This window comes from Urocampus carinirostris, chromosome 6 (genome assembly GCF_059441175.1).
Source record: "Urocampus carinirostris isolate Australia breed hairy pipefish chromosome 6, RoL_Ucar_1.0, whole genome shotgun sequence".
In the NCBI taxonomy this organism is placed as follows: Eukaryota; Metazoa; Chordata; class Actinopteri; order Syngnathiformes; family Syngnathidae; genus Urocampus; species Urocampus carinirostris.
This window is the reverse complement of record NC_142354.1, coordinates 42,270,636-42,280,678: the sequence shown is the minus strand read 5'-3', so window position 1 is coordinate 42,280,678 and position 10,043 is coordinate 42,270,636. Positions and strand designations below refer to the sequence as shown.

General features: G+C 32.5%; 1 protein-coding gene across 3 annotated transcripts in view; it reads left to right on the top strand.

Moving 5' to 3' along the window:
* The first annotated feature begins 2,055 nt into the window (after nucleotides 1-2,055).
* Nucleotides 2,056-10,043, top strand: part of eya2 (EYA transcriptional coactivator and phosphatase 2) — a 77,979-nt gene continuing 69,991 nt past the window's right edge. For all 3 annotated transcript variants that reach the window (XM_088339050.1, XM_088339049.1, XM_088339048.1), the window contains exon 1: nucleotides 2,056-2,245. The gene's annotated coding sequence lies outside the window, so the exon portion shown is untranslated. The remainder of the gene's footprint in view (nucleotides 2,246-10,043) is intronic.

The following is a 10,043-nucleotide window of genomic DNA, read 5'->3' as shown; positions in this document are numbered from 1 at the left end:
ACCTCTAAATATCCTTTGATTTTGATGAAACTTTGCCTAATTACGTTTTGTATATATTGGAACATATTCAAGGGGTCAGAGCATGAAATTTTAAAAGTCGAAAAATAAGGACCACCCTAATCCCTATATGACCAAATATTGTGTAAAATAATGCACAAAATGACTTAAAGGAAGGGGGAATAGAACAAAAAAGAAAAAAATACCAAAATGAAAAAGTGAAAAGCTGAGAAAAACAAAAACAAAAGGAAAAGAAAAAAAAAGAAGGAAAAAAAAGAAAAGAAACAAAAAAAAAGGAAAAAAAGTAAATAGAGAACAAAAAAGAAAAAGTAACAGCTAGGAAAAAATAAACACAATGAGATTTTTTTAAAGGAATTAAAAAAATTAGAAAAAACAGGAAAAAAGAAGAAAAAGTTTGTGTTGCGTTCAATTAATTTCCAATTATACCAAGTCAATCTTGTTGCCAACATTGTACTTCCATTCAAAAATGTGATTAAATACAGTTGTGTATCGTGCAACCGACTCAATAAGCCCCCCAAAATGTTAATATTATGCGACAAAAGATACCAGGAAAAAAAGGAAATGGAAATCTTGTGAAAGAATTGTTGTAAAAACCAACGACGTATGTAGGCCATACAACCTTTGCAATAATACATTAGTCAATTCATTCAAAAGTGAAAAATGTTTTTGCATTGCCGGAAACTCAGCAAACTGTAACGTGATGTCAAGTTTTGGACATGTTTGATAAGGACTTAGTTGCCACACTTGGGATTGCGGTTGCTCACTGTTGTTTCAAGCGTTGCTCACCGACTTTGTGTGAACGCTCAGACCCGTAAGGAAAATTTACAGGGAACATTGTTGATGACACCCCCTGTTTTGGAATAACTTGAGTAGGGCACGATTAACGAACTGTGCATTTTTGGTTGAATATATGCCTGCATCTACTCAGTACTCAGGGTTGGGTAGGGTTACTTTAACTGGATTACTTTCAATGACTTTTGGATGACTCCAATACCAAATATGCTAATGAAAGACAAAAGAAACTAAATATGAATCTAATGACTACATTTTGTGCAGGCTTGGGGAGTAACGGAATACATGGAACGGCAAAAATGATGTTGGCAAGCTGTTTAACCCTGGATTTATTTTCATTTTGTTTCTGTCGCATTTTATGTTAGTTTTGCCGGAGATCAAAGCCAGGAGAGAAAGCTTACCACGTGTCTGAATTTTATTCATATTTAGTTTCTTTGGTCTTCTATTAGGATATTTGGTATTGGAGTAATCCAAAGGTAATTGAAAGTAATCAAGTTAAAGTAACCCTACCCAACCCTGCTATCTATCCATCTATCTATCTATCTATCTATCTATCTATCTATCTATCTATCTATCTATCTATCTATCAGGGTTGGGTAGGGTTACTTTAACTTGATTACTTTTAATGACTTTTGGATTACTCCAATACCAAATATGCTAATAAAAGACAAAAGAAACTAAATATTAATAAAATGACTACATTTTGTGCAGGCCTGGGGATTAACGGAATACATGGACCGGCAAAAAGCTGTTTGGATTTATTTTCATTTTGTTTCTGTCGCTTTTTATGTTAGTTTTGCCGGAGATTAAAGCCAGGAGAGAAAGCTTACCACGTGTTGTGAGTCATCATTTGATTCATATTTAGTTTCTTTTGTCTTTTATTAGCATATTTGGTAGTGGAGTAATCCAAAAGTCATTGGAAGTAATCCAGTTAAAGTAACCCTACTCCAATATTCTTTGCTAATTTAGATTCTATGCTATCTCTATTGGGTCCCCAGCTAATAAGATGGCTAATAATCACTCTTTTTTTAGCACAAAGTAACACAAAAGAGCTTCTTGCTTGTGTAAACAAGCAAGCTGAAGAGCTCCCAAGCAAACAAAGATCCTAAACAAAGATTGGAGAAGAAGAAAGCTTGGTGAGGAGGGAGAGGATGATGGATGATGAGGGAGGAGCTTTCTGATCCGCGCGTGCATTTACTTAACTTGAGTTCCCCGCGTGGGCCAAAGCAAACACGCAGCGCGCACGCAGGCTGCAGATCGGGGGAACTTTAGCAAGAAGTGCGTGGAAAGTTGTCAAAAAGTTGCCACTTTTGCCGCCTGGCTCCCCGCGGGTCCACCATAGTTCCTTTTTCTTGCTTTTTATATAGCTGATCTTTGTCTTTCTTTTGCGCATGGATACACGGATTTCTTCTCCACATCTTCGCTCAAAATGATGGTAAGTGAGCAACCAAATGTTCAACTTTTTCTTCGATTTTTTTTACTAAAAACGTTGAGGATGAAGAAGATCTTTTATTTCCACTCTTACGTTGAGTCACATCTCAATTTGCTTTGTATCCTGGCTTTGATCTCTTTGATCTCCGGCAAAATTAACATAAAATGGGACAGAAACAGGGTTAGGTAGGGTTACTTTAACTAGATTACTTTCAATGACTTTTGGATTACTCCAATACCAAGTGCGCTAATAAAAAGACAAACGAAACTAAATATGAATAAAATGATGGCTCACAACACGTGGTATGCTTTCTCTCCTGGCTTTGATCTCTTTGATCTCCGGCAAAATTAACATAAAATGGGACAGAAACAGGGTTAGGTCGGGTTACTTTAAATAGATTACTTTCAATGACTTTTGGATTACTCCAATACCAAATATGCTAATAAAAGACAAAAGAAACTAAATATGAATAAAATGATGGCTCACGACACGTGGTAAACTTTCTCTCCTGGCTTTGATCTATTTGATCTCCGGCAAAATTAACATAAAATGTGACAGAAACAAAATGAAAATCAATCCAAACAGCTTGCCGACATCGTTTTTGCCGTTCCGTGTATTCCGTTACTCCCCAAGCCTGCACAAAATTCAATAATTTTATTCATATTTAGTTTCTTTTGTCTTTTATTAGCATATTTGGTATCGGAGTAATCCAAAAGTAATTGAAAGTAATCAAGTTAAAGTAACCCTACCTAACCCTGATTATTATTTAGGTAGCAGTAGGTCATGGAATAATACGCGGTGTTGTTTTTCGTCTTCTAGGTATTATTTTAGGTAGTTGTAATTGTATTTGGTTGGTTGGATACCTTTGGGTCTTGGGCAAGTACAGCCTGGTGGCCCTCATCCTTCTCCAGGCCAACATATTTTCCCCCCAGGTCTCAAACCCGAGACCATCCGCGTGTTGGGAATGTCCTGTCCACTGCACTACACTCATCTATTTAATTTGTATTGTGTTTGTCCTTCTAATCATTATTTTAGGTAGTAGTAGCACTATTAAAATATACATAATTATCAATATTGATTTACTTATTGTTCTTCCAATTATTATTTTAGATAGCAGTAGTCATAGTCGTACCCTTACATGTAAAAATGCTGCTGAATGAATATGTTTTTAAGGCTCTTAAATAATGAAATCGTTGTACTCCTTTTTAGAATCCCAACCTTAAAATACAGGCTAGCTTTTTTATGTAATTACAGTTTATGTAATTATAAATTGTTATTAATTATTTTGATCTTCACAATTCGAATTATTTTTTGTTTTCTTGTTCTTCTTTAAATTATTTCTTTAGATTCTTATTGTTCTTGTAATCATTATTTAAGTAAAGTAGTATGAAATTAATTTTTTCTGATTCTAACTCTAAAATAACTTCTTATTTTTTGGAATCATAACCTTAGAATACAGACTGATTTATTCATGTAATTATAGTTTATGCAATTCTACTTTGTTATTTATTATTTTGATCTTCATAATTACAATTGTTATTATTTGTGTTATATTTCTTCTTCTATTTTTTACTTTAGGTAGTAGGGGTCATAGTAGTAGTAGTATTGTAATTTGCATAAATCGTATTGTTATTCTTCTTGTTACTGTTATTTCTTCTAATTGTTATTTTTTGTAAATAGTAATAGTACTCTTACATGTAAAAGCCTGCCCAATGAAAATGTTTTTAAGGCGTTCTAACTCTAAATGTAATTATTAATTGTTATTAATTCTTTTGATCTTCATAATTCGAATTATCTTTTGTATTCCTGTTCTTTAAATGATTTCTTTAGGTTCTTATTGTTCTTCTAATCATTATTTAAGGTAGTAGTAGTCATAGTAGTACCTTTAATATGAAATGAAATTTTCGTGATTCTAACCCTAAAATAACTTAACCGTTTTATTCTTTTTTGGAATAATAATCTTAGAATACAGACTGATTTATTCGTGTAATCATAGCTTATGCAATTCTACTTTGTTATTTATTATTTTGATCTTCATAATTACAATTGTAATTATTTGTATTATATTTCTTCTATTTATTACTTTGGGTAGTAGGGGTCGTAGTAGTAGTAGTATTGTAATTTGGAAAAATCGTATTGTTATTCTTCTAATTGTTATTTTTTGTAAATATGAATAGTACTCTTACATAAAAAAGCCTGCCTAATGAAAATGTTTTGAAGGCGTTCTAACTCTAAAATGACTTGACCAGCGTGAATCACAACTTTGAAAAAAAAAAAAAGTTATTACTCCAAATAACAGAGACTCACAATCAAGTCTTTGTCGATCAAATGACAAGTAAAATAAAAACTATACATTATAATGTCATTAGAACCCTCCTGTTGCCCTCATTTTAACGGACATATTACATGAAAATGTGACTAAATATGTTTCATTTTTTATAACGTGGGACCAATTCCAGAAGTCATAAAATTTAAAGTAAAAAAAAAAATAGGGGGGATTTTTTTCTGGGTTTTAACAACACAGTGGTGGGACATTTTGACCCAAGGACAACATAAGTGTCTAAAGATGAAGATTTGAATATCCCGATGTAAACTACGACATTTATAAATCCTCAACTCACACCGTAGAAGGTTGACAATAGAATCGTAAGATAACAAAAAAAAATCAAAACTTGTCTTGTATTTTATGAGCATTATCATTTTCATAATCAACAATATAATTAACAAAATGCCTGCAGGACGAGTTGTAGATGATCCCATACGACCCACTAAAATACTTACACCCAAAACACAAAGCAATATTTTATATTCTAACGTTTGGTTTATGATATCATTTATTTTTTAGTGTCCCAATAGATCAAGGTTGGGCAAACTATGGCCGGGGGCCACGTACAACCCATCAGGCATTTGAATTTGACCTGCCAAGCAAAAATATTACATATAAAATGATCATATACAGAAAACAATGTTCCCTGTAATTTTCCACGAGTCTGAGCATTCACACAAATTTGGTGAGCAACGCTTGAAACAACAGTGAGCAACCATAATCCCAAGTGTGGCAAGATAATTAAATATCAAACATGTCCAAAACATGACATCAAGTTACATTTTGCTGTACGGCCTCGAACGTCGTTTGTTCTTACAATTCTTTCACAAGGAATCCATTTCTTTTTATTTCCTGACATATTTTGTCGCAGAATATTAACATTTTTGGGGGCCTGTTTAGTCGGTTGTAAGATACAGAACTGTACTGAGTCACACTTTTTAGTGGAAGTACAATGTTGGCAACAAGATTCACTTGATACAATTGGAAATTATTTGAATGCAACACAAACTTTTTCTTCTTTTTTCCGTGTTTTTTTTCTACTTTTTAAAAAATTCCTTTAAAAAAAATCTCATTGTGTTTATTTTTTTCCGAGCTGTTACTTATTTCTTTTTGTTCTCTATTTACTTTTTTTCCTACATTTCTTTCTTTTCTTTTTTTCTGGCTTTTTTTTCGAAATGTTTCCTTCTTTTTTCTCTTTCTTTTGTTTCTCAGCTTTTCACTACTTTTTCATTTTGGTATTTTTTTCTTTTTTGTTCTATTACCCCATTCCTTTAAGTCATTTTGTGCATATTTTTACATAATATTTGGTCATGTTTGGATGAAAGAAGCAAAAACAACCTGAAGAGCCATTTAGGACCCGAAAGAGCCGGTTCCTTTTAGTGAGCCGAGCCTAAGAAGCCTGTTCTTGACAAACTCTACTGACTTTACTCAACTTCGTTCTACTTCGACTCGACTTCAAAATATCGCATTTAGGACACAACATCAGGGGAACCCGTGTATTTTGACCTTCATGCACTGTAACTTTGACTTAAGTCGCTCCTTAATTACTCATTTTGAGCCCTGATTTTTGTGCGCTGGCTCGATTTTCTTGTGCGCCGAGCATGTGCGAGCAGTGCGCAATTGCGCACGCGCGCAGCTTAGAGGGAACACTGATAGAAAATGGTAAAAAAATGTCCTACTATGGAAGTGTATTGGTTGGGTGCTACTCTCGTGCCCACTGTCTCTTCATGTGCCTCTCCCCGATAAAAATATAGTTAAAATGTTATAATGATATACTTAAAATGTACATTTGCCTCTATTTAATAATTGCATATCATCGCTGCTGTTCTCAAAATATATTGAACCCAATGCGGCCCGACTCAAAAAAATTGCCCATAGAAACCTCTCAGCCTTTATGTAGGGACCCTTAAAATGTGTTTTTAATAAAAACATTAAAAACAAGTTCTGTAGATTGAACTATTTAGTAAAAAAACTGACAAATATATTGCCATTTTATGTTTTTTTTACTGTTTTAAATTTTACAGTTGATACTTTACTATGGTTTTGTCTTCTGCCTTGTCCATTATTGTATTATTTTTCCCCAGGGCCATCACCCTCCTAAACAAGGGTACAAAAATTAAAAAATATACATAGAATAAAATAGAATAGAATATACCTTTATTGTCATTGTTACAAAATGGGTTAACATATTGTGACAACGATATTGGGCATATCTTATTTATCGACTTATTTTAAAATTCTTGTTGCTGGCAAATGTGATTACTTTTCATTGTCATTTTTATTCTTTTCACTACTATCATAACTGAGGGCAGTACCTAAGTACTACGTATTTATCATGACATTCTACTGTTTTAAATTTTACAGTTGATACATTAGTATGGTTTTGTCTCCTGCCTTGTCCATTATTGTATTATTTTTCCCCAGGGCCATCACCCTCCTAAACAAGGGTACAAAAATTAAAAAATATACATAGAATAAAATAGAATAGAATATACCTTTATTGTCATTGTTACAAAATGGGTTAACATATTGTGACAACGAAATTAGGCATATCTTATTTATCGACTTATTTTAAAATTCTTGTTGCTGGCAAATGTGATTACTTTTCATTGTCATTTTTATTCTTTTCACTACTATCATAACTGAGGGCAGTACCTAAGTACTACGTATTTATCATGACATTCTACTGTTTTAAATTTTACAGTTGATACATTAGTATGGTTTTGTCTCCTGCCTTGTCCATTATTGTATTATTTTTCCCCAGGGCCATCACCCTCCTAAACAAGGGTACAAAAATTAAAAAATATACATAGAATAAAATAGAATAGAATATACCTTTATTGTCATTGTTACAAAATGGGTTAACATATTGTGACAACGATATTGGGCATATCTTATTTATCGACTTATTTTAAAATTCTTGTTGCTGGCAAATGTTATTACTTTTCATTGTCATTTTTATTCTTTTTACTATTATCATAACTGAGGGCAGTACCAAAGTACTACGTATTTATCATGACATCCTACTGTTTTAAATTTTACAGTTGATACATTAGTATGGTTATGTCTCCTGCCTTGTCCATTATTGTATTATTTTTCCCCAGGGCCATCACCCCCCTAAACAAGGGTACAAAAATTAAAAAATATACATGGAATTGAATAGAATAGAATATACCTTTATTGTCATTGTTACAAAATAGGTTAACATATTGTGACAACGAAATTAGGCATATCTTATTTATCGATTTATTTTAAAATTCTTGTTGCTGGCAAATGTTATTACTTTTCATTGTCATTTTTATTCTTTTCACTACTATCATAACTGTGGCAGTCCCTAAGTACTACGTATTTATCATGACATTCTACTGTTTTAAATTTTACAGTTGATACATTAGTATGGTTTTGTCTCCTGCCTTGTCCATTATTGTATTATTTTTCCCCAGGGCCATCACCCCCCTAAACAAGGGTACAAAAATTAAAAAATATACATAGAATTGAATAGAATAGAATATACCTTTATTGTCATTGTTACAAAATGGGTTAACATATTGTGACAACGAAATTAGGCATATCTTATTTATCGACTTATTTTAAAATTCCTGTTGCTGGCAAATGTGATTACTTTTCATTGTCAGTTTTATTCTTTTCACTACTATCATAACTGTGGGCAGTCCCTAAGTACTACGTATTTATCATGACATCCTACTGTTTTAAATTTTACAGTTGATACATTAGTATGGTTTTGTCTCCTGCCTTGTCCATTATTGTATTATTTTTCCCCAGGGCCATCACCCTCCTAAACAAGGGTACAAAAATTAAAAAATATACATAGAATAAAATAGAATAGAATATACCTTTATTGTCATTGTTACAAAATGGGTTAACATATTGTGACAACGAAATTAGGCATATCTTATTTATCGACTTATTTTAAAATTCTTGTTGCTGGCAAATGTGATTACTTTTCATTGTCATTTTTATTCTTTTCACTACTATCATAACTGAGGGCAGTACCTAAGTACTACGTATTTATCATGACATTCTACTGTTTTAAATTTTACAGTTGATACATTAGTATGGTTTTGTCTCCTGCCTTGTCCATTATTGTATTATTTTTCCCCAGGGCCATCACCCTCCTAAACAAGGGTACAAAAATTAAAAAATATACATAGAATAAAATAGAATAGAATATACCTTTATTGTCATTGTTACAAAATGGGTTAACATATTGTGACAACGATATTGGGCATATCTTATTTATCGACTTATTTTAAAATTCTTGTTGCTGGCAAATGTTATTACTTTTCATTGTCATTTTTATTCTTTTTACTATTATCATAACTGAGGGCAGTACCAAAGTACTACGTATTTATCATGACATCCTACTGTTTTAAATTTTACAGTTGATACATTAGTATGGTTATGTCTCCTGCCTTGTCCATTATTGTATTATTTTTCCCCAGGGCCATCACCCCCCTAAACAAGGGTACAAAAATTAAAAAATATACATGGAATTGAATAGAATAGAATATACCTTTATTGTCATTGTTACAAAATAGGTTAACATATTGTGACAACGAAATTAGGCATATCTTATTTATCGATTTATTTTAAAATTCTTGTTGCTGGCAAATGTTATTACTTTTCATTGTCATTTTTATTCTTTTCACTACTATCATAACTGTGGCAGTCCCTAAGTACTACGTATTTATCATGACATTCTACTGTTTTAAATTTTACAGTTGATACATTAGTATGGTTTTGTCTCCTGCCTTGTCCATTATTGTATTATTTTTCCCCAGGGCCATCACCCCCCTAAACAAGGGTACAAAAATTAAAAAATATACATAGAATTGAATAGAATAGAATATACCTTTATTGTCATTGTTACAAAATGGGTTAACATATTGTGACAACGAAATTAGGCATATCTTATTTATCGACTTATTTTAAAATTCCTGTTGCTGGCAAATGTGATTACTTTTCATTGTCAGTTTTATTCTTTTCACTACTATCATAACTGTGGGCAGTCCCTAAGTACTACGTATTTATCATGACATCCTACTGTTTTAAATTTTACAGTTGATACATTAGTATGGTTTTGTCTCCTGCCTTGTCCATTATTGTATTATTTTTCCCCAGGGCCGTCACCCCCCTAAACAAGGGTAAGAAATATTTTAAATTATACATATCTTGCCAGTTAAAAATGTTTGGTCATATCTTATTTACAGGGTTGGGTAGGGTTACTTTAACTGGATTACTTTCAATGACTTTTGGATTACCGTATTTTCCGCACTCTAAGGCGCACATAAAATCTGATTATTTTTTTTAAAGCTGACTATGCGCCTTATAATCCGGTGCGCCTTATATATGGATCAATATTGAATTACAAGGTCTCGCAACTAAGAGAAGCAGCCACCGACTCCATTTTTCGCGTAGAAGAAGATTGTTTAATTTACCATAACAGTATCCGAC